We start from the raw sequence: 7548 nt of genomic DNA, 5'->3' as shown, positions 1-7548 counted from the left end.
TTTGCAAGATTAGATATATACTTCACTATTTACAAAACTCCTTCCGATACAAATATTGCATATTCCATTAGGGTTCTGTCTTCAGGTACTCATAAAAATATATATATGACAGTGAAAAATTCATTGAAATTCAGTTGTGACCCAGGCTGTACTGTTCACAGTCGATTTTTCAATTCTGAAGTGCAGAGCCACTTTATAGTAGACATAATTAAAGAAATTTCTTGAGAATGTCAGCGCACAGAGCTTGTTTTATATAAATGGCTTGCTTCTCCTTCACCTTAACTGACTGATTTCTGCAGAAACTTGGAGGAACTCCAATTTACTGTCATCAAACTGTTTAATAGGAATGAGATCGATAAAGAAAGAAAATGGGAGGGGAAGGGTACTGTATTGTGCACACCAAACATTCATTTGGGAAAAGGAAGCACATTTTCAGCCAAAAGCTATCTAGCCCTCAAGAGGTACGGAGCATTCCGGGACTTGCTCCAAAACAGCTTAGGAGCCATAGTTTGCTTGGAGCGGTTGTACAGGTGAAATGTCAAAGAACATTATTAATAGATCACTAAAGAAGAAGATTGTAGATCCTTTTCAAAGGTCATGATTTTAGCCACCCTCCTTCCCCAATTCCCTGTAAGCGCACTGACCTTTCCTTGTTATTCATGATTTTCATTCACAAATGACTGAATAAAGGTGAGAAGAGGTGTAAGGTCCCATTCTTGGAGAGGGATCCCAATGTCAAGCTTGCAAGACCATATTTCACATATAGTAAAGGTAAAAATTTAATTTTTAAAACATATTTGACAAGCAAACAGAACTTTATCAAACAAATGACATCTAAAACTGACCTGTCATATTCATTTTCATAATCTAAATTTATAAATGGATCCTGAAGTATGGTTAAATCTCAGGACAATCCCATGGAAATCAGGTTGGTTGGGAGGTATGTAGTCATATTTAGACATACAACACAACTACCGTAACAGGAAAATAGAGCTAAGACTTTAAGGTTGTTAGGACAATGTTTATCTGGCTAAATATCTATTTCTGTGTCTTCAACAGAGGTGTATTCCTGATAGACAAACACCAGGGCTGTAAAGATGAAATCAATCAATAATGGAAAGATCGGCTCCACTGGTGATTTGGCAGAGTAGACCCCATCCTTAGCAATCTTGGGTTAAGACAAAGTAATGCAGGTCATTGCAATCAATTACATTACTCAAGTAGAGAAAATGGAAATCTGTAGACTCGCCACAATGCCTTTCACAACCATTTATTGTGTCAATGTATGTGTGTTGAACATGCGTTTATGTGCATTGCATTAAAAGTAAATGAATTTTAAATGGTTTGTGTGGCATCAATAACATAGGAGGAATTAGTAATTCACAAAGGATTGCTTTGAAGGGCGATAATCAAGCTCTCCGTTCACACTATCTCATGTTCTCTGTCTTTGTTCTTGTTCTGTATATAATGGACCACTATTGTATAAAAGAAAGATGTCATTATCGAATTCAAAATGAATTTTCATTTTCCTTACCTAGCTTACCTTTCCTATTCTCCCCCTTTAAAATAAGACCAAAATGGCACCTAAAAGTGACAGTCAAGATGCTAGATTTCCCCTTTTGACGGTCACAAATTACCATCCCAAGTGAAAATCTACTAGTCTATATGATAAACCTTTACATCTTTTTTCCTATTTAGTTCTATGTTAATCATTGCGCTTGCCTACATAAACTTGCTGTAAAATTGGCAGCAAATCTTTACTCTGTTCTGGCATCCTAACACAATGGTGGGCTATGACTGTGCAATGTTTATTGGCATGACTGACTGTAACTTCCACCAGGGCCGTGTGCGACAGGTATGACACGGGACCACACTGCGAGTCAGTAGTTGCCCCATGGCAGAAAGTGTCTGAACAAGGACCTCAATGATAGGATCTCGGTGTATTTTATTGCAATGCTATAGATTTAAAAAGAATGACTTCTCAATCCTCCATGCAATTGTAAACCCATTCACTAAATACACATATACTCTTTGCCATGTTAGAGTAATTTCAAAAAATAAAATTTACCTGCTTATATTTGAACCTCTCATTATAATAATATCAGGTCATTCTTGTTAAGGAATTTATTGTTCTTTGATGAAAACATTGGGGATGATTTACTAATAAAGGCTGCTCATATAGCAGTGAATTATCTTTTTGCAAAGGATACTTCATTTAATTTATTAAATGAGATTTACTGATGACTTCAACCATCCAATCATGTCCAAGGAAAATGATTTTTTTTTTTTCCTTGCACATGATTGGGTATTCTTTGCAAAGTGAACTATCACATTCACTAAGCTAAGCCAATTATTCATTGCAAGGTGACCATCTATTGCAGAACAGTCCACCCACCAGCCACATTCTATTTTCTCACTTGTTCACCTGATTAACACCCTTTCACTTACTCTCCCAATAGAAACCACAAATAAGCTTACCTAAGGCTAAGGTAATGCCACATAGTCATGGCTGGAGGGCATACAAGTATGGATACTGCAAGAGATCTGCAATTCTGATTTATCACAAAGGTTGGAATAAAAAGTAAAAATAATATCTTATTGAACAATCCAAGCAAGGGCTTACATGAACTTTGCATTTTAATAATGCTGTAGGATGTGGGACTAATTAGTGTGGCTTCCAAATAATTGTCATAAGGAGCAAAACTGTGTGTAGGCAGAGGTCCCCATCTGATATATAAAAGGTCTGAGTGGGATTCAAGGAATAAATAACCATCCAAAATTGACTTGTAAGAATAATTTTTCACCATTATGCATGTGCTACAACTTCCCCATCCACTACACACATCTTACTTACATCTAAATAAACTACATTGAAAATAAATTAAAATTCAGAATCCCACCTTTGATAATAGCAGAGTTCATTAAGGGTGTAGATAGAGCTTCATTTTCATTGTTAGAGATAATTTAAAAGCTGTGAAATTTTAGTGTCACTGCAGTTTCTGAAAATAAAGGATTCCATAGCAACACATTTAGCAGATTGCAAGGTCAGATTCACAATTTACACTTTCCGCGGGGGAAAGAAGAATGTGTTCGAGCTTCACACGCTGCAATGCAACTAATTAGAAGGAAGACCTAAAAGTAAAACTTTTTATATCACAGTTTTACGTTATATTTATCAGGCTAAATTGTAATAAATGTGTGATTACTTTTATTGTATGATTCTTATTGTTAGATAATAATAGCAATCTATTTTTTAGAAACAATAAATTGTATTTGTGTAATATCACAGTTACATTTCAGGGTTGTGAGGATTTGGTGAAACCATTTATGTTTTACCTGAGGGCATTAGAGCATGTGTTAATCACTGCACAGGTACTTTCTATAATGGATCCTTCATCAGCCTCTTCATGTGGCCACCCACATCCCACCTAAACTCAAAAGGTTTTGTATTCACCCAGCGTGCAACCACCCACACAACCACCTACACACCGCATGACAACGAAGAGTCTACCGTTCCCCTAACACCTCCATGACTAATGAACAGATGGAACTTGCTCCACTGTCCAGCCACACTTAAAATATTTATTATCTAAAACTAATCCTAATTAGATAAAAATATCTAAAACTTATCTCATGACAACCCACCCTTAATGAGTAAGCGAGCATTGCATACCCACACACTTCCTTACACAGCAACCTATTATATTCACAAATATTTGGATAAATCCTATATCAAGAAGTTGATCAGCATAAATGACTTTGTTGGTCATGACAATTGCTTGGACCATCCATGAGAAGGTTCCTCTACCATGCATCCTTCATTACTTTTCCTACACTCATACCCACCCAAACTCCACTTGAACTAACACCTCTCGGTGTCTGCTTACCTCCTGCTCAAGCTCAAAGCTAACCAGAGTAACCACCTACCAACCATCTGCCTAATAATCTGCCATTCATGAGCCCTCAGTGACTGATGACATGATCCAACATGGTAAACTATCCAAGCTGCACATTAACCCTCTACCAGTTTCATGACAAACCACCTGCATATACACCTGCAAGCAATGGCTATCCACGCATCTTCCCAGAACTGATAGCATTATTGACATACTCAGCCTCTACTAACATCATTCCTAACATCATCATTAGGTGCACAACACCTAACAACTGACAGCCTTCCATGACTTGCAAAAGTTACTTGAATTACCAAAGCCCCAAACCCAATATTAAGCTACATGGTCCCAACCCCCAATGTACCTTGTTATATTTAGCAGGCGCTGTGTTATGGAAGATTGGGCCTGGAGTGAAGCCTGTCATGGGAAAACTATGTAATCTGTCATTAGTAATATCTTCTTCTTGCTGGCTGTCTTGTTAATGTTTTATTTATTATTATTACACAATATTTATATAGCGCCATCATATTACAAAAGCACTTTACAAAGTCCATAGTCATGTCACTAGCTGTCCCTCAGGGGGCTCACAAACTAATGTCCATAGTCATGTCTTTAATATAGTCTAAGGCCAGTTTTTGGGGGGAAGCCTTTCAAACTGAATAGCTGAAGTCAACCGGAATACCAGAAGGAAACCCACGCAAACACAGGGAGAACCTGCAAACTCCTCTGAGCCACCATCCTGCCCAACTTTTGGATCAATGGCCAGGAGCAAGTACAGACATGAGGTTTTTATTATTTTTATTATGACGCTGACATATTCTGCAGCACTTTATAATGTCCATAGTCATGTCATTAACTGACCCTCAAAGGAGCTCACAATCTAATGTCCCTACCATAGTCATACATCATTCAGACTGTCTAAGGCTAAATATAACCCATAGTTGGTACATCAAATAGTTATCTTAAATACTTTACTAAATAAAATACTTAAATTTATCACAAAGAATTGATTTATATGGCAATTGTACCATTGCTTTTTTTTGGGAGGAGTTAAATACAAATGGAACATTTTCCAGCATATTATACTCTCCAGCTACAGATAATAGCAAGGGCTTGTTTTAAAACCAAGTCACTGCTTGTAAAAGTAGTTCTCTGTAGCAACCTAAACAAGGTTCCCAAATTGAGTTACTATATTTTCCACTTATTTTACATATTGTATCTTGAGTCAGCCATATTCTTCAGGCATCTGCTGGCATTTGAAATCAGGAAAATCAATGCCACATACCTTGCAACATCTTCTCATCCCATTGTAGTACATGCAGGGACAGCCTACAAGAAGGACTATGCACTTTTGAATTCAGGAACAGTTCAGCAGAGTTGTCATCTCTTTTAGGAAGATTTATGAAGCAGACTTTACATGTATTTGTGGGACTCTACAGAGGGAAATCAAGGGCACTTCTAAGTGGAACCAAACTTAAAATAAATAATTGCAGCTAAGCAGGTCCTTAATTGAGGAATGGACAGGCAATGACCTATGACTATAGTTTGCAACTATAGTTCCACCCTAAGAATATATAAATATTTGATTTATATTGATAGTCTTGCTGCACTTTAACCCCCTAAACAATCAAACTTGACCGTTAACCTTTGACCACGATACTAATCCCAACCCAGCCCCTAGCTCAATCCATAATAGGAAAGTTATATATAGAAACCTACTCCTACCCTGACAACCACTCTACCGGCATCCTCCTGCGCTAAGCTAATTAATACAGAAATATGTGCTACAAATAACAAGTGTCACTATGACTAACAACTTCAGTTCTTACATGCAAACTGCTAAGGCAGAAAAATAATATCCTTATTATGCAATAGCTGTCTTGTGGCAAATATACACACGCAGAAATACATAAAGGAGACAAACTTCTTGGTGTGGATGAGCTTTTGCCAACATTTACCTCTTTTACCATTCAATGATGATCCTGTCCCCGCTGCATCCCCTGCAGCCACCATCTCTGCTGGCCACTCCTCGGGGGCCACAACAATCCTCCTTTGCCATTGGGTGGCCACTGATGATGCTTGTGCAGGTGTTACAAGGTCTCTAGTGCTGAGAAGGAAGCCAGCCTTTTCACTGCATAGCGCAGAACAAAATGCCATCAGAAACAGGAGAAAAGATTTGCAGCAAAAAAACTTTGCATGAGTCTGGCGGAAGAAAAAAAATGTTCTGAAGATTTTCTTTTTATTTTATTGGCATTTTGTGATAGTGCACAGTTTTCAATAGCAAACAAAATAGTACTGGTTTAGGCTTTATTGATTTATCAGGTAATTGTTGATAATGATGACATCTTCCTCCCATTGACCATGAGAGAGCGAGGCAGTTGCCATCTAAAATGGAACACTATTAGTAGCTGATCTCTGGTAATAGGGGGAGGGAGAGTGGTTTAATATTGGGCACTAGGGATGAGCCAGCAAGTTTTTAAAACTGGATCTCAGGGCAAATTCGGCCGCTCTCACTTACCGAAATTGTAAGCGAGAATGGCCGGTGTAAATTCGACAAAGGAAATCAAATTTTATTTAAAAAGAAATTTCGAAAAAAAATTGCGGACTATGCTGATCAATTAATGCAGCCACGGCTGCATTCATTGATCAGCTCAGTGTGCGATCCCCGGCACTAGAGGTTATATGGGGACAAGTCTCCCCATTCAAAACCTCTAGTGCTCTCTGATTGGCTGAGGAAAGGAAAAGTTAACCTCTAGTGCCGGCGGTCACACACAGGATTCTCAGGGCTGCATGAATGAATGCAGCCCTGAAAATCCACTGCAATGCCCAGGCACTAGAGGTTAATAAACCTCTAGTACCCGAGGATCGCACACAGGAGGATTCCCAGGGCTGCATGCATGAATGCAGCCCTGGAAATCCTCCTGTACTGATTTCCTGGAACTTCTGATGGGTTCGCATAATCGGTTCACCAAAATTTCACTGACCCATTGGTAATTCGAGAAAATTTGTTTGAGAATGCCGGAGGCTCATTCCTATTGGGCACCAAAGGCCTGTGGACAGCAAAGAAGCAGCTTTTCCCTGTATGGTTTTGCACATTTAAGAAATGCATAACAATTTTAATAACAAATAATAAATTTTATTCAAGCTTGAGTACAGAAAGAAAGCTGTTTCTGTAACTAAAACCCTAAAGCTGTAGGTTCTATAACCATCACTTTCTGCATGCTACCCTTTTATTTGGTGTCAGAAAAAGTAAAAAAGGAAATACTTAAAACTAGTTACAACTTTGAGCCCACACAAGGCTGGGAACTCTCTCCTTTCTCTGTGTGATACTGATACTTGCTGATTGGGCCAGGGACATTTTTTGCCAATTTGGTTTCCTAAGAGAGACACCGCGGACAGTGCACAAATCCCTAGCCCCTTAATAACCAAATAAAACCAATAGAATAGAGATTACTGTTTTTTAATAAATCAGCCTTCTGGTCATGTAAGCCTTCTGTCACCTAAAATGTCAGAAACAGTTTAAAACCCTAAGTAACTGGACCATGTGGCAGACAATGTAAAAAATATAATGTGATATACTGAGATAAAAAGCTGAAACCATAGTCACCCAGTACCCCTCTTAAGCATTTGATATTTCATTGCAGTATTGAATTAA

The sequence above is a fragment of the Pyxicephalus adspersus genome, chromosome 5 (genome assembly GCF_032062135.1).
Source record: "Pyxicephalus adspersus chromosome 5, UCB_Pads_2.0, whole genome shotgun sequence".
In the NCBI taxonomy this organism is placed as follows: Eukaryota; Metazoa; Chordata; class Amphibia; order Anura; family Pyxicephalidae; genus Pyxicephalus; species Pyxicephalus adspersus.
The sequence above is the reverse complement of the archived record's forward strand: the minus strand, read 5'-3'. Positions refer to the sequence as shown.